Here is an 18,922-nt window from a genome sequence, read left to right as displayed (position 1 = left end):
GAAAGTTTGAGACTTCAACTCACTTGTCTTTTGTTATAGAATTAATTATATTTTTATAAAAAAAATTAAATTAAGTAAGGAAAGAAAAAAATTTCAAAACCTGTCAATACATTTTACTACTATTTTCGTGAGCACAGCTGTACATACATACGTAATACCTTTGATTTGTTTTAAAGTAATGAATTTTTATATTGATCATATTATATGTATTTCAAAGTCTATTCGGTATTTTTTGTTAATTAATGGACTGTTATTTGGTTGTTATATTGTTAATAATAATAAAAAAACGCTTAAAAATGAGCTGATTTTTATGGCTTTGTACTGATTTTTGATCCCAACTGTACTGATTATGTCACTATAATATCTGGCCACCCTACTCCTATGCCACACACTTGGGGTCCTACATACATACATATATACTTCAGATGCTGGTAAGGGCCACTTCTTTAGTGCGCGGTCAAATCTGACTGTAGTTTAAACGCTCGCGATAGCTGGTTTAAACTCTAGTTAGCCACTCAAATGATCAGATGTTAAATATGAACGCAGTAAAAAACTGGCCCTAAGAAAACATATCGTAAATTTTGAAAGAAAATCACATGCATGCCACCATAAGTACACGCACACACACACACACACACCTTTGAATGGCAGACTACACGTAGGCGTCTTGTGACAACCAAAATTTGTTGTGGAGCAGAAAACAGAAACTGAATGAACCAAGAAAACGAAAACAAAATCTTTGCGAAGGAGACTTAGTCTATATGACCCATAGAAAATGACAAGAAATTAAGTGAAATTTATCGATGACAACTGTCGGCCATAATCATCGATGTATGAATGTAGTAGTTCGCGTTGTTTTTTGTTCTTACTGCGTCGCCCATTGGTGCTGCCTTTAGCACGGACGCACAAACTCACTCACACACTCACACACCTACACATGTTCGTGTATGAAGGTGTCTGTGGAGAAGTGAAAAAATTCGAAACAAAAAACAACAAAAATATTCCATTTTCTGTTGAAAACCTTCACTTTTGAACTGAAAAGCGGATTGTAATGAGCGGAATGAGTGACACGTTCGCATTCATGTGTGAACATACATACATATCGTCGATGTTTTTTCAAAACCGCCTAAATCGCCGTTGTGGCAAAAATGAGATTTGGTAATCCTGAACTCCAGGCATTGAGATTTATGCATAAAAATCGTTAAATCGTTATTAAAACAACAGATTTGTAAAATATTAGCTAGAGCAGATACCGCCTCTCAAGCCAATGCCTTCAAAGAATAAACCGTTTTTTCGCTCTCCTATAAAATTTGAGTGCCGCAAGTAAGGCGGTTTTGCAAAAACGTCGACGATATGTATGTATGTCCGTATATGTGTGCATATGTATGTACACTAGGGTGGTCTAAAAAGTAAAGTCGGAAAAAATATTTAGAGGACGCTCAAAGCGGTCAAAGCTTTTCATGTATTTAATATGGGGAAAAAACAATATTTTTCGATCGGAAAACTCCGGTTCTCATTTTTTAATACTAGCGATTTTTCATGAATGGGTCTCCCATTGCATTTTCTAGGGATTTTGGCGGACCTATGACATATAGTTACTATAAAAAAATGGTTAAATAAATAACTGAATATTATTGATGGGAGTCTCCTGAGGAGAAATGGCTATTTTTCTGATCGAAAAATATTGACTTTCAAGAATACTGTACCATTTCTACGAAAAGTTCTTTTTTTACATAGCAAACCTTGAGCGCTTACAGCGACCTCTAAATATTTTGTGATTTCAAAACAAAAAAAATAGGAGTAAATAATTTTTCCATATAGAACAATCCTAGGGGCGAGAGCATTTAAATTCCGACATTACTTCTCCCCGCCCTCCCCCCATATTCGTTTTTGGACCACCGTAATGTACACACATACGTACTAATTGCGCACCTACAACATACGGCCAGTTTTGTCTGTCTGTTCCGTGTGGGAGGTTGCTACTGGATTCTAAAACCATAGCAACTCCGGGCTGCATTATCGCCTGCCCCCTCCCACGGCTGCTCCTGGCCTGCAACAGCGACACCTTGTGCCTGAAGTAGCTCAGTAGTGGCCGTTTGGGGCCTGTCACTCTGCCAGTCAGCTGGTGTCAGTGTGTGCGTGAAGCATGTAATTTGCCACCTACCAAAGTGTCAGTACATACATACATACGTGTACATAGGGTAGCAATAAAGTTGAAGGAAAAAAATATGAGCTACTACATTATATATACATACATATGTATGTAGTACGAGGTTGGTAGTTGGACTGTGTTGGATGTGTTTTTGTTGTCGGTTGATGGTGTGGGTGCTCTTTGGCAGCGATTGTGTGTGCATATGTATGTACGTTGCGAGATGTGCAGAGCAAAGAAGAAAAGTGGCAATGAGGCAAAACGTTCCCAACAAAACGTGCTAGGCAGTGAAGTTCTCCGAATCCCTAGACATTCAGACAGCTTCACGAACACATAGGTGCGCCAAATGCATCTGTAGCAACTTCATGCTGGAGATTTATGTACATAGTGAATCGTGGCTATATGCACTTAGTATAAGTATAGGTACGCACATTTATACATCGGGACAAATACAAAGGTTTATTAGTTTTCGCGAGTTGAAAGTTTATAAAATTTAAATAAAAGTGTTTCTTACTAGGGAAAATTTCTTGCTTTTTGTGCAATCGGAACTGGAACAACCCATCGACGAGCTTTCACTTGCAAAAGCTCTATACTCATATAAGCAAATACATAAGTTCAATATAAAGTCTCCATTGCAATCTAACCTAACTTAATTTATTATGTGCGTTTTCCTCTTTTAAATACTTAATATTTTCCTCCTTTTTATTTTCAGTTTTTACTTGCAACAAAGGAACCTCATGTGGAAGGCGCGTCGTCGTCGTCGAGTCCACTGATTGCCATAAACAGAATTGTTGTTATTAATCAACCGTTTTAGTCATTCACTAGTTCGCCGTAAAGCATAATTGCTGCCATAAATTTGAATAAGATAAATTAAATTAAATGGAGTAAAGAAAGGTCTTTTCTTTAAAACGTGGAAACTTAAGGATCAGAGCCGATTCCCTGTGGCTTTGGGGTGGCATTAAATTCCGGGGTTTTGCTAATTGCAACATTTATGCGGAAAAGGAAAGGTAAGCTAATTTCAGTGGAAAGCTTCTTAGCCGGTGATGAGCAGCGACTTGTCCCCGGGCAGATTTTGTTTGAGGTTTCTATACATTTTGTATAAATGCGTGCAGTAAATGCTCTCACTGCCCATCTAATGGCCTAAGCACTAAAAATATCCCTTTCTGCCATTACTTCTCAATGATCAAATATTGGTTGGTCTAAAAATTAAATACCCATGAATATTTCAAATTATTGTTTTTTTTTTTTACTCAGATACATACATATGTATGCATATAAACCATAATGTAAAACCATAATGCCACAACTGTAGAGCTTCTGTGGTGTTGAAGTTGTTAGTTTAACGGCATTAAGTGAGTTATGCAAAGGCCGGTTCACATGATAATTTTAGGGCGAAAGGGTCGTTCTATTTGGAGGATGTATTAAAACCTCCCAGAAAAGCTCTCTTTATTTTTAATGAGTCGTCCAACTTTTGTTTGTCCGGTGTTGTCTTTATGAAACACAACCCCATTTTTATTTAATTTTAATCAATTGCGGCCGATTTTTTGACCTAAAATTGTTTACTTACATTTACATATATATAAGTATACACGCAAACATTTTCAATATGTAATGGTTGGTATAGAAAAACAATGAACTCTGGAAAAAAGCTAATATTTTATCCAACCAAAAACCTTTTCGTATAAAAGGGGAAATATACGACACCAGCTTGCTGGCTCGATCAAGTGATTGTACCATCAGGCTCGAAGCATATAACTTATCAGCATGCTGGCACAATATTTATTTCTTTACAAATGAGGTCGAGGGAAAAAAAAAATAGATCAAATTAAGCATATACAACTTTTTCATGACAAGTATGAATAAATTCTCCAAAGGGCTAAAAAAAGGGCTAGGGGCAATTTTAAATTTATGTGGCCAAAGAGAGTATGTGGTAGCTAAATCTAGCCACCAAAGGGCTAAAACGGGAACACTGCCGCTCAACTACTTACACAACCATTCGCAATTAATTCTTAGATTTTTTCAACAGCCGAATAGTATAGGCATCTTCTAAAATAAATAATCCGAAGCCACAAATATACTTAACCCTTAACGCACACTTTGTGTTCTTTTAATTAACGGCTGCCTATTTCCTCTCCTCTGCTCGGTTAGTTGTTTGTGGCTGGTTGAATATACTATATTCACCATTTGGAGACGCAGCCATTGCAAGTAAATAAATGTGCAACAGTTGCAGTTGCCTGATTTACAGTGGGCCAAGTCGTTTGAATCAAGAAGTGTCTGTATCCATGAGAGGATTTATTGTAAGCCTCTGTATTTATAGCATTTTCAGTTTGAATGAAACTTTTTTCTAATTAAATGTAACCATTTTCAGATAAAGCCAAACCCTTTTCAAATTAAATGAAACCCTTTTTAGATGCAATGAAACTTTATTCAAATTAAATGAAACTTCCTTTTAAGAATGTTTCATTAAATTTAAAAAAAGTTTAATTTAATTTGCATAAAGTTTCATTGAATCTGAAAAAGGTTTAATTTAATTTGAAAATGGTTTCGCTTCATCTGAAAAAGTGTTTCATTTAATTTGAAAAAGGTTCCTCTTAATATGAAAATGGTTGAATTTAAAGTGAAAATGCTATATATATATTAAATCAAAGTATTAAAAACCGACACCAACCTGAATTTTGAGCTTAGAAATTGAGTTCGAAGTCGATTGAGAATGTCATAGGATAATATGCTAATCATTTTCATTATTAAGGCTTAATTTGGGCGACAATAGTCAATATGAAAATCTAAAACGCTAAGAAACCTTAGCTTGTGAGGCCATTCTTTACTATAATAGAACCTAACTAAATTCAATTTCTTCAATTAGTTCAAAATCGAGTCATCTGACAGATTTTTGCATGCTCAAACATACATATGAATTTTGTTATTTATATGAATGGAATAGAGAGAGGTAAAAAAAAAAAAATTGCTTTGCTATGACAAGCTTTCCTCTCCGCTGAAGCCGTGCGACTTCCGCGCACTACTTTTTGCAAATTAATAAAATTTCATCTGCCTAAAAATCAGTTCACAGCGACTGTGCATTTTGGGTAACCTCGATTGGTTGCCGGCACTGGTTCGCATTTCAACAAGTCATCGCATCGACAACAAACAACAACGCACGCGGAGAGGGTTCGATGCATGAAAAATGTGTTCTGTTGTAGCTTTGCCAATTGGCAACTGCCTCGAGCTGCCTGCCAGGCACGAGATTCAAGCGACGACTTTGCGATGGGTGCGTGTGTGTGCGTTTTGTGCAGCGCCTTACATGCATCGGCAGCCAAGTGTCGGTGAGCCACTAAACAACAGCAAACCCGAACATCCATGTACAACATGCCAACCCCTGGTTGCGTACACCCCACCCGGCACCGCCTTCACCACCATGGGCCATTGGCTGCTGGCTGCTGGCTGCTGTCTGCATCGCTCTTTCGCTGCAATTAAGCATAAATACCGAAATCGGCGACACTCGAGTGACAGGTGCTGCCAAACTGCGTTAAATCAACAGTCGACGCGCCAATAACAATTGCAACAACATTTATGTACATTCTAGCACAAGAACAACAAAAATGTGCATTTGACTTGCATACATATGTATGTCGCTCTGGCTCTGGCCGCTTCTCGCCGTTCGCTGCCCGTTGCCATCACTGTTTTTGCTTTCGAATGCATTCGCGAATGCAGTACGGCAAGGAGCGAGTGGGTGTCTGAGTAAGAAAGCAGGGCGGTGCAATGTGGCAGATGGATGTGGCATGCTGTCGCCAACACACACGCGCGTGATTTCTTCCTCACTTTGTTGTTATTTTATTTTATTTATTATTTGCTTATTTTTCAACTTTGCACCCAGTCGATCCCAAATGAAGTGTTGTTAAAGCTGCAACGGCATTTCGAAATTGAATGCGCAGCTGTGTCTAAGTAACAGACCATTACTAAAATCCCTCTCCTGATCACATCAAAGCAAGTTCTGATTCAGAATATAGACTGGCCAATATTTTCAGGTCGCTATTATTTTTTGGGCAGTTCAGATGATGCCACCGCTTCGTTCCCTAAATAGTTGGTTGATATCCTTATAGTATTTTCAAATAAAACTACAGATTGGCTCATCTCTTACATCGATGTTTGAATTCGCCCGAGTTCGCAGCGGACTCTATAAGGTCATAGGAACTCCGCTGGAAATGAGTGAAAGGGTATACAAATCGCTCAATCGAAATTGCTTTACACAGGAATGCCCAGAGAAATAAGGGAAAATAAAACCAGCTGCCGATGTTGCTCATGCGATGATGCAAAAACTGTCTACGCTATCAAAACGGAAGTTTGGATCTCCATTTGTCAATCATAGCACAAGCAGCTCTAAAGCTTGATCTTCATTTGAGTAATTTCCCGCTGGCATTTTAGTTTTATTAAATTTTTCAATATTTCGTTTACAAAATGCCTCTTTAGTGCTCCCCTCAGTTCTACAAACAAAAATAAACGAATCCTTTTGGCCATGAGGCTATTCTTATGAAAAAATAAACAAAGCGAAATATTTCAATACCTTCGGGTATTACTGGCCAAACGAAATTTTACCTCCAAAATTCGTGTAATTTGATAAAATACGCGTAGGTTAATGAGGCCGTAGGTTGACTGCGATGCTCAGGCAGTGAAACGTTGCGCACAAAATAATTACCCAGAAGCAGCATCAGCTCCAATAACGGCATTGAACTTAGCTTCCATCTAATGGGAAGGTATTAGGTACTCCCCCAAAGCGAGCAAGCGGCACTGAACTGTGTGTTCATAAATACGCCTGTGGAGCCACATGGCAGAGGTAAGGGCTTTAATAGAAAACTGAAATTCACTGCGCTTTAAAGCTGCAAGCACACACAACCCCAACACTCCCCGCCCTCGCCCTCGCGTTTGCTAGTAATTTGTTTTAATAAAATTTTTGTTTTCATAAAATATTTAGTTACAAAATTAACCGAAGAGCTTTGCAAAATCTGTGAGTGGCCAATGCGCAAACTGACGTAAGCAGCCGGTGACGAAGGCGAATACTTTCAATTGAAACGAGCTGATGGACCAGCAGCAAGAGGTAGGCAAACCAATAGGGTCACTTAGGAAGCTTCCAGCGATTTGTCGTAATTACTAAAATGCAAATTTAATTAAAATTGAAATGAAGAATCCACAGAATATTAAAACTGTTGCAAGTAAATTAATTGCCTTGGTTTGTAGCTGCGCAAAAGTTGTAAAATGTTGCAGAGAAAAGAATCGAGTGAGCTTAAAAGAAATAAATGCTTATTATTATCCAAATGAATAAATCCCCGATTTCACTTTTTGGGCTAAAAAACGCTTTTCGAGTGGTAAAAAATTTATGTATAAAATTAAGTCTGATATTACGCTAAACTATACGAAAATTCGTGCGGGACAATAACGTACTAACGAGCAAGAATGGTTTCAAAAGCTTCCCACTCAAACGCACAAGCGTTCACGCATTTCTTGCATAGATATTTATGGCAATACATACATATGCATATAACATACAGCCACATTGGAGATCCCCTATAACAATCTGCAAATCAAGAAGCTCTTCACTTAAAATCATTCAATATGTCCAAAGCTTGCATAATCCTCTCTGCATACACGCACACATATGTGTGTATGTATGTATGTATGTATGTGTGTGTGTATTCCATTTCCTCCCCCTCTTCTCAATCGACGCAACGAGAGTTGTTCGTCAATAAGCACGTCAGTTGCACAACGGTAAAATGCGCGCACGTGCCCCAAGCACACTGACGACAGCAATGCAACAAACAGCTATGCAGGCCACTGTGAGTTGGGGAGCCGAAAGCAGTTGCCTATTGCCTATATTACCTATGAGTACGTGTGTGTGTGTGTGTGTGTGTGTGTGTGTGTTTGCGTATGCAGCGCAGGCTTTGAAAATTGGATGCATGTACATACATACGTGTGCACTTATGCGTCCCAAACAGCAGCATGGAACGTTTCTAAATTTAGGCATAAATCCAAATGCACTCAAAACATCCACAGAGAAAAAAAAACGAGAAGAGAACAACAACAAAAGCATGGATATGGGATACGCTTCGCACTGACGCAGCAGGCATTGCTGTCAATGGCCGATAGATAGCCAGGCGTTGGAAGGGGTATTGGATTTCGTTTTCAGACAAAAAAAAGGGGGAAAAAACTCCAATGCAATGCATCTCCGTCTCGCTGCATTGGACTTTACAAAGTAGCTGTGGATACATATGTTGGAGGCGGCGTTTAGCTGGATGATAGGCGAAGTTAACTGCCTTTCTCCACTTCAGGACTTCTCGAGTCTTAGAACCTATTCTGGAAGTTCTTCTGTTAATGTGTTTTACTGCTATGAACTGGGAATCGTGATTTGTATGTATGCACATTAGGGTGGTCCTTAAGTCGAAGATATCATATATAAATTTTGGTCCCGATCGGAGACAATTAAGGCGGGTCACACAGGAAGTAAAGTTCGAATTCTTGTATGAAGGCTCAGCTACTACTTGAACTTCGATACTTCTATAGTCGAAGATATCATATATATAATTTTGATCCCGAACGGAATCGGTATAGGCGTGTCGCAAAGGGGTCAAAGTTCAAATTACCCTGTGCGACACGCCTTCACCGACTCCAATCAGGACCAAAATTTATATGTGATATCTTTGACCGAGGTATTACCGATTGAGGCGGTGAGATTGAAAAAAATTGTTCATTTAATTTTAAGGACCACCCTAATATACATATGTACATACATATGAATGTACATTAGACTGCATCACCAAAAAAAGTTGCGGTTTTCCACCGGGATTACAGAATTTATTATATTTTAAGGCGTCCACCAAAATATTTCGGAAAAATATTAAGATTTAAGCGAGCTGGACCGATTTGAAAAAACCTCCAAAAATTAAGTTTCTTATGAATAAAAATAGTTTCTTAAAGAACTTTTTGAAAAAAGTTTGAAAATCTTTTCAACGGAATCGTAATAATGAGATTTTTGATGCTGTTTTTTTTTTACTTTTTTCAAAGATTGGTTTACGAAAAACTCGAATAACTGGGTCAAAGATGTTCTGATTTAGACTTATTGGATCTCAGTAGAAAGGTATTTTCACATTGTTTTTACTCCTGGCCAAAAAAAAACGTCATTCGTGTCCCATCTTGTTTTTTCGAATACCAACACATCTTAATTCAACTTTGAACGACGTTCATTCATCCTACCTTTCTCTTCCATCCTTTGAATGAGTTTATTAGCAAAGAAATAAAAAGGCTGAGAAAATACCTTTCCAATGACACCTCTTAAGTCTAAATCGGAAGAGTTTAGGTTCAGTTATTCAAGTTTTTCCTATACCAATCTTTGAAAAAAGTTAAAAAAACAGCATCAAAAATCTCATCATTACGATTCCGTTCAAATTTTTTTTTATTTTTTTTTTTAATATTTTTATGCAAGTATTTTAAGCTTAAACCGTTTTGTCATTTGAGGGGATTTTTTCAAAAAAAAATCTTTAAGAAACTATTTTTATTCATAAAAAACTCGATTTTTGGAGGTATTTTCAAATCGGTCCAGCTCACTTTAATCTTAGTATTTTTCCGAAATATTTTGGTGGACGTCTTAAAATATAATAGATTTTAAAATTCCAATGGAAAAATAGTACCGATTTTTTTTTTTATGGGGAGTAATGCAGTCTAATGTACATATACATATCTTCTAAGCTGAGTGGAAGTATAAATAAAATTTATGGATAGGTAACTTTGAAAATCTAACTTGCAATGTGCCTTTTCCAAGTTATTTATCAAAATAATCTTAAATTTTAATAACGGACATTCCAGATGGGGGTGTGCAAATGCAATGCCTCAAAACGGTATATTTTTCCTATTCATCATTCCACATTCCCTGGGAACTTTTTCCTGCATACTTCCTCTCCTAAATTTTGGCTTCATCTCCTAGCCATGAAACGGTAATTGATTTTACCTGCCACGCATATGTTGGCACATCTCCCAACTAAACCCTTCTCTCTGCTTCTCTGCCCTCCCCCCTTCAGCAGCGCACCTCATTAATTCTTCGTTGGGCGTTGGGAGATCGTCAACAACAAGCATACAGCAACAACAACATTTGCAGGCACCGCCATCTCCATGTTTGTTATATGTAGATATGTAATTACCAGCAGCCATTAAAATTGTTTATGTATGAGTGCACAATTATGACCGCAATAAAATAGACGAGCAGAGCAGCAGCAGTAGCGGCAGCAAGGTAAAAATTGAGGAAAATAAGGCGCGTAAGGAAACACAGAACCCAATGGAAAGCACAAACAGATTTTGTCAGTGACGAATGAATTCGAAAATTCTATGGCGCTTTGGTATTCTTTACGCCAACTTTTCTTAAACATTTCGAATCGTTTCTTGTTGTTGTTATGCCGTTGATGTTGTCCAACCGTTAATGACTCCTGAAGCGGCTGTCATTGGTATTGCTCGATTGGCAGCCTGATCGGCAGATTGTCGGGTTGGCGGTTTCACTGATTGACTGGCAGAGCGGCTGGGCTAACGTGTACATTAGGGTTGGCCGAAAATCCCCTTATAAAGAATTTTTATTGGTCATATGCTCGAAAAGAATCTTTGCGAAAGCATCGTCCAAGTCAATCAAAGTTCAAAGTGCGCTAAAAAATTGTTTCTCAACATACTTCGATCGCAAATTTAATTCTTTACCAAAACAAATTTTAACAGCAAAATAAATTTTTTTTAGGTCTGCAGTTATTACTAATAACCAATTAAAAAAAAAATTTAATTTTTGTGAGGAACTGAATTTCTTATATATTTAGTAATTTTGTAATTATTTTTTGCCTATAAGTATTACATTCATATATAAAACTGAATTTTTTTTTTTAACTTAAATTGCAATTATCTTCGAAAATATTAGTCCTGCATAATTTGTATGGGAACCATTTCTGTAGACAAGCAATTTTTAGCAAAACAAAAAACGACTTAAAAAATATATATATATATTTTATGATCCAATGAAATTTCTTGAGAAATTTGCTACGCTTTCTACTCTGGTTTGCTAAAGTTTGTTTTTGAAGAGTACAAGGTATCCTTGATTTCAACAAAAATAGGTACGTTCCCCAACTTTTCTGGATTAAAACCTGTAAAACTGTCAAAAAGCAAAAGAATCCAGGGTACCGGGTACGGGAACGCTTTCTGGTAAATTCCTGTAAATTCTTGCGACTTCTTGCGAGTTAGGGAACGCAACTAATATAGGCCCGTTCCAGTGAGACAGCAGGCTGTAAAATATCAGATGTCAAAACTCCTTGGACACTACTTTCACACACACATACACACGAAATAATAGCAACTTCTTTTTGGATCGTTTTCTTAAAAGGCCCATACTTAGCTTTATGTACATTGAAATAAGCAAAATAAGCATGATCATTAAAATTAAGCTTGGAGACGCTGAACAAGCAAAATAAGCAATTCCAAGCTAAAGTTTAAATTTTTCGGCCGTGGTTATTACCAACAAAAATTCAAAAAAAAAATCGGATTTTCACACTACTCTAATGTACATATGTCTGCATGTGTATAAAAATGCACTATATGTGTGTACTTGTGAAATTTTTATTTTTATTTTTTGTGAATTTTTGGCTCCCTGCCAAAAGCGCAATGAACGTCCCGCCGTCTAAAGTGGCATTTCATTTCATTTCTCATTCCATTATTTGTTGTTTCGATGTGTTTATTATTGCTATTTTGTGTTGTTGTTTGGTTGTTTATTTAACTTTTCGGCGACATCGTCAGCCGCCAAAGGGTGAAGTAGCGAAAAGCAATTAAGCGCATAAGGAATCACACATCACATCCGCATTTTGTGCCAGAAAAGTCGTGGAAATTTGTATTTGTACCTGTTGGTATTAGGGCTGGTGCTATCCATATTTTTTTTTTTTTATAACGGTTTATCCTGGCAGCTTTCAGCGTATAGCTGAGTAACGCCAGAAAAACTTGATCTGTCCTTTAGTTAAAGCCCCTACATAAAGCCCCTCCAAAGCGGTGCCTTGTCGACGGAAAATGGAGGGTAATGAAAATAGTACCTTTCTTTAATAATTGGTTTATCATCTACGTTCATAAGAGATCAGTATAAATTGTATGTTTCCAATAAAAAAAAAAAATGTTAGCTTCAATCGAAATCGTTTTAGTAAAATTCCACAGTTTAGAAAAGTTGGCTAACGTGAAATCACAAATATCTGCTGGCGCCAGCGGACGCTTACCTTCAACAGCCGACCAAAGCCCGCTACGCTCAATCCCGCCACCATCCCGCCACAACAAACGTTGAGTTTCCATTTGAATTGTTGCAAAATTTCGTTGAGTAACTGCAGAATTTCGATATTCGTTGAGAAACACGCGTTCATTTAAATTAGGCCTTAAAACAACGAAAAATTTCTATGGCAACAGCTGCCAATAGTAACACAGCTCTCGCCACGGGCCCTCCAGTATTTGGCGCTGGACACAGCCGATGACTTCATTTTCAGCTTGTTGGCGTATTGGTAAATGTAAACTTTTGAGTTTACAAAAAATGGGCACATGTACATTAGACCTCTGCATGAGTTGATTCTAATTTCAAGTCAAAGAGAGTACAGTAGAATTGTGTATTCTATTTCAAGTTCAAAACACCCAGCGTTTTGAATGTTGTATTTTATGAATATTCATTGCGTTTCAAGTTTTCTAACTTCATATAGAATTATATAAATGAATGAATGAAAAACCATAAATTTATTCAGACTCAAATTTATTACAATTTATGTGATATTTTGTGTTTAGCATCGAAAACGAAAAAAAGAATGGAAAGTGTAGAGGAAAATGTAAGTACGTTTAGCTTAAAATGATGTACGTATGTATGTATAGTGAATCTACATTTCGGTCCATTTAATAATGATAATGGTATATGTTTATAATAACAGGACTCCGCAAGCGCATTATTGCAAAGTGCCGGCATCAAGAAGAAGCTCCACAGTGGAGAATATACTCTGAGTCAAAAAAGAGGTCGTAGCAAAGTTTGGGAGATATTTTCCAATGTTAAAAATAACTCTGGCGAAGAGTTGCCCGATATTGTAGCATGTAAAAGATGCTACAGCATTTACAAATTTACGGGGTGCACGTCAAATATTGTAAGACATAAATGCTATATTATAAATGCCCATACTGTGGATCAGGAGATTCAAAGTTATTCAAACCTAAATGTTACGTTCACTGCTGACTTCGACTGCCTTAAATGGTGGTATCTGAACAAATTTTTTTTTCCAATTTTATACAAAACGAGCTGCAAAATTTTCTGTATACCCGCAAGTAGCGCGGCTTCTGAAAGAGCCTATTCAGATGCAAGAAATTTAATAACCGAAAAACGTTGTACTATTGCTCTTAACCCAGACAATGTAAATAAAATAATGTTTCTGCATTCAAATATAGAAATATAAATATACTATATGTTGAAACCAATTCGATTCTTATCTAATGACTCTCTTTTATGGCGCATACAAGTACAAAATATGTATAAGAAAAGTTCAATAAATACAAGGAAATGTAGGTATTTAGATTTATAAAAATAAAAAAAATTCCATCATATTCACTCAATTTGTTTTCACATCGTTTGAATATTGTAATGTCGACAATCATATCAGCAAAGCGATTCATTTAAATTCAATAAAATTCAAACCCAATCACATTCATTTAATTTCAATATGAATGATTCATTTGCCGTATAGAATGGATTCATGCAGCCCTCTAATGTACATACATATGTACAGGGTGGGCCAAATAAGACCTACCAATGTTAAACACGCTTAACTCTTGTAATAATCATTTGTTTTATTTAATATTTTTCTATTTTAAATACATTTTATGGAAATTAAGAAATGAAAGCGGAAAAATTAAATCAGACAAATTTCCACCACTTTGCTCAATATAGACATTGGCTGTTTTTAGCGTGGTTTTCCTTGTGAATTTCCAATAATTTAGTTACAGCCTGCAAAAAGAAAAATACAATTGTACTAAATAATAAAAAGGTTATTATAAAAATTACTTGTATATGTATACATATGTACAGCTGTGTGTTTATATTTTATTAGCGATCAATTCACGAATAATTGCAATTATTCGAAATTTATATAGGAATATAAACGATTTATTAACCAAGTTTTGTAAAACACATGTGACTTGTTCAGTTTTAAGGGGTCCTTACACAAGACGACCACATGTATGAAATATCACCTCTTTACTTGGTGACATTTCCTCAAGAGTGTGTTGGAAGGTTCATCTTCAGTGCTGCCTAGTTCTGGTGGCCGTGTCTACAGTCAGAAAAGAGTAAGCGAATTATATTTCTTCGATAATTTTTGGCCAAAACTTGTAACTATAACCAAATCACGTACTGGCGCATTCTTTACGCATTTCAAGAAAGCTTACTGCAAAGAATCAGACTTTATACCCTGACTGAGACCGTTAGCGGAAAGTCTCCACACGATTGTTGACGACAGCGAACCGAAGCCGTTGTGATACGACGACTCAGTCTTTTGCTGCTTCCTATTCACTTTTGTCTGGGATAGTCGATTATTTATGCGATACAGGGATTTCGGTAAAAATTTCCGCTTCAAAATCGATCGAAGACAGCCACAAATTTCACTGCTTTTGTTTGTTTTCGTTTCGATGGAAAAATGTAATTCAATCATCACCAACACAGAAGCAAGTCAAATCGAAAGCGCAAAACTGTATTAGTACCTACAATGGCCACCGATGTATCGCCGCACACACATTAAGCGAATGTGCACTTATACAATATGTATGCATGTGCGTGTGCGTGTATGTGTGCACCAAAAATACAGAATGTCTTGAGAGGGAAAGCAAGAAAATGTAGAGAACATTAAAGGGATGCTGAACAAATAAATGATGCTTTCTGTGTGTGTAGCACACAAATTGGAACAATAAGAACCAAAAAAAACTGGGCACACACGCAAGGTGGAAACCAGCCGAGATGCTCGAAGTACAGCCACAGGTTCTCAGACGATTTATATCTATCTACACATGCAAAGATTCATTCCCCTCATTGCTGGCATTGTGGTGGTGGTGGTGATGCTCAGTTTGTGTTACCTCAGCTGTTGGCCACATTGATCGGCAAGCATTTTACCAACACACCGCCGAATACCTATCTACATATGTGTGCGTAGTTTCCTCCGATCGGCAATTCTAAATATAGCTCGATTGCCCAACGCTCGGAATTTGTTAGTGTATTAGTGTTATGCGCAGGCGCATATCGGCTGTGGGAGCGCACCCCAGGAGTTAATCTGTGTGGCATAAACACTAAAAGCAAAATGCAGACCAACACACGTAATCGTATGCACATATGTATGTATGTATGTATGCTTGTAACTATATGTAAAAGTGAACATTTCGTAAAACGAGGATCGTTTACACTCCCAAGGGGCAATCGCTGGCTGAGTGATCGCAATGGAGCTGCGACGCGTCGTTGTTGGCGCGAATTGTTGGTCGGTCCAAAAGGTGTTCACGAGTGTGTGTGGTGGCTGGCCAACACGTCGCTTTACGCTACAACACAGATATAAATACACATTACCAGTACATGAGCTTTTATAGATACATATTTATATACATATGTACATATTTTAATGTGTCGGTTGCGGAGAATTGTAGAGGTGGCCGCGGGCTTGAGGAGGACGGACACTAATGGCCTGTCCGACTGCTTCATGGCGCGCGTGTGGCGTATGAGCACGGCTGGCGGCCATTTTGATTTCTGCGCTGACGTGTCTGCGCCATCATGTTGCGTTGTTGCATTACTTCACATTGCCACATATTTTTACTTTTTTTGCTTTTTTTGTTTTTCCTGCATAATGAAATGTTTCGTAAGTTTTGTGTTGTTGCTGATCAAGTAATGATGCCTATTTATATACAAACATACTTCCATATGTATGTATGTGTGTACATACATATATACATATTTGCGACCAAAAATAAAAAAGTAACTAAAATTTAGAATTTTTTAGGAATTAGGCATTCAAAGATTAATTGTGTTAAAGAAAAATGCGTTGATGATTAAAGCGAAGTAAATAATTAATTCAAAAGTATGGCTTTTGAAAAAATTTTGCTACATATTTGTTGAAAACTTGGGTAAACATTAGATTTACCTTTATTTTATTTCTAATTTTAATTTATTTTATTTAATATTTAATTTTATTTAATATTTAATTTTATTAAATATTTTATTTTGTTTCTTATTTTAATTTATTAGTTTATTTTATTTGTTTCTCTATGCATTGTGTAAGTTTCACTTCGCTTCATGGGTTTCCCATGAAATGCAATTTTATTCCAACTCTAAGCAAAAGAGTCATTCTGTTTTTTTTATATATTCTCCATCCTTTCCTCCCCTTCAATTTTCAAGTTTGTCTCTGATTTTCCTAGCGCACGTTTTTCGCATGCGACTGCGAAACATAAAAATGTTGTTTGCATCTATTTTGAAATGATTTTCGATAAACATTTGTTGCTGGCGGCGCACTCAACGACATGGCGCGGCGCGTCGGATTTATAAATAAAAGGATAATTTTGGACTTTTAAGAAAAGCAATGCTTTAAATTTTTATTTTAAAAATACACCACTAGAAACTATTTTTGAATTTGATTTTGAATTTAAAATTAAATTTTTCAACCACCACCCGTTGCTACAGATGGATGTTCGGATCCCCTATCCTCTAATAATTGCCCTCCTCGCGATCGAACGGCGGCAGGCATTTTGCAGGCGTTTGTTTGTTTTAATTCTCTTTGTGCTATTATCTACGTTATGTACGTTTAAATATACATACATACATATATGTATGAACATACACACACACGTTTTGTAGGAGTGTTTTTCTTCGCTTTTGTTTTATGTTTTCCGAGTGAATTTCGATTTCCGTGCGTGTACAATATTTTTCTCTACAAATATGCAAACATACATACGTACGTAGGTACATCCATGCAGACATACATAATTATATACAAATGTACATACATATTCATATGTACATATATGTGTACGTACAGATACGTTTTTATGTTTATACAATTTATTTTTTTTTTGGGATTCGTTTATTTATCCGCATCTGACGCAATTGAATTTTCTAGGCATTACCTTGTCTTGCTTATACATAAGTGTGTAATGTATATACATATATATATATATATATATACATACCAAAGTATGCAGACACTCCACAATTTTATCGCAACAATTTTGGAAATTTTGGATTTCATTTATTGAACAACTCTCAGTCATAGCTGTTTTAAGATATACATAAGTAAATAAGTAAGTGGTATGGCAAATTTTGAAAAATATGAAAAAGTCTCTAAGACTTCTATAAAAAAAATGTGAGGCCTAAGGTGCTCCTAACTCTTGTTTTGTACCTATCGCGAATAGAGCTTAATATTCCACTGATTTTCTGCCCTCGAAGGTTTTTATGCTCTTTTATAAGGGACACGCAAGCAAAGAATCTCCGTCTGAGATGCTATTGGTGCGCATATTTTGAAGCACGGTAGTTGTGCGATTTTTAAATAAAACACCGCGTGCGAGCGCTTAACAACTTTTTGTATTTTTCGTAGCCAATTTTTTACCACACCCTCCACACAAAAAAAATCTACAAAATCAATGGTAAATTTTAGCGTCTTGAATACAAAATAAACAAAAAAATTTTAGCGTGTAAAACATTGCGAATATTAAGAAAAAAGAGCCGTACGCTCAATTTTGGAAGTAAACGTAAGTAGATTTTCTTGAAGAAAAAATGGATGAAAACCTTGGCAAGCTTGTGAAAATAATAAAAATTACTACAATCCTCAATCAATCAATATTGTGCCGTCCCCGCTGAGCGGTGAAAATATAAATAAATTTAAATCAACCGAAAAACGTCGGCGGTAAAAACGCTGCCGTCGCAATTATGGACCATTCCACATGCTTTTGTGAGTTTTAATTTTGACAGCGGTTAACCGTCGACCGCTGCAATTCTGGGTAGAGCTTTAATCGAGTACAATGGGTGCAATCTAGACAGCAAACAAGCTGGAGTTTTTTTTCATTGGAAAAGCGTAGTTGTAAAGATGCCGTTATTGAATCCGGATACGGGTTTATTATAGACCAGCAGTACTAATTTTCTTTGACCGATGGGGGTTACTTCTGTTTTGTTTTTTTTTTGTTTACCTGCCAAATGTGGTAGAAAAATTTCAAACCTTAGTGGTGGTGTGTATTCTAAGTATCTGGGGATTTATTTAAGTTTTCGTATTCCTGAAAAATTGGCCACTGTGCATTGTGGTGTCTTTCAGACTGAGCTGATGGCAATCGGCGCGACCGCAACACTGGTTAGGTGTGATGCGACGAACGGGGATGGCATATGTACACATATATCGCTACCTAAAGGTGAAAAGGTGCCAAGTCCACTTTATTTTTTTAATTTACGTTTTGATGCAGAAAGACAGATAATGCGAAACTACATCTATTTTTCGTCTCTCCTGAACAATTTCAAAACAATGGACTTGTCACCTTTTCATCTTTATATATTATATTGTCACAGATGGCTAGGAGGCCATAAAAGCTCTCAAAAACAGTCGACAATCTCCAACGTAGCCATGAAATGTCGAAAAAACTTTTAACGAGATGGCTGAGTCATTTCGCTCTTAATATTTGATGTGGATTCTAGGCCATTGCAGAAATAAGTATCCCCTTACTTCTGACTATCGGAAAATTTATGATTTTTTT

At 36.7% G+C, this 18,922-nt stretch overlaps 1 protein-coding gene across 3 annotated transcripts in view; it reads left to right on the top strand.

Moving 5' to 3' along the window:
- Positions 1-2,865: 2,865 nt before the first annotated feature.
- Positions 2,866-18,922, top strand: part of LOC118743470 (myocyte-specific enhancer factor 2) — a 148,482-nt gene continuing 132,425 nt past the window's right edge. For all 3 annotated transcript variants that reach the window (XM_036476167.1, XM_036476166.1, XM_036476165.1), the window contains exon 1: positions 2,866-3,156. The gene's annotated coding sequence lies outside the window, so the exon portion shown is untranslated. The remainder of the gene's footprint in view (positions 3,157-18,922) is intronic.

The sequence above is a fragment of the Rhagoletis pomonella genome, unplaced genomic scaffold (assembly GCF_013731165.1).
Source record: "Rhagoletis pomonella isolate Grant_MI unplaced genomic scaffold, Rhpom_1.0 Rhpom_scaffold_00007, whole genome shotgun sequence".
NCBI lineage: Eukaryota > Metazoa > Arthropoda > Insecta > Diptera > Tephritidae > Rhagoletis > Rhagoletis pomonella.
The sequence above is the reverse complement of the archived record's forward strand: the minus strand, read 5'-3'. Positions and strand labels throughout refer to the sequence as shown.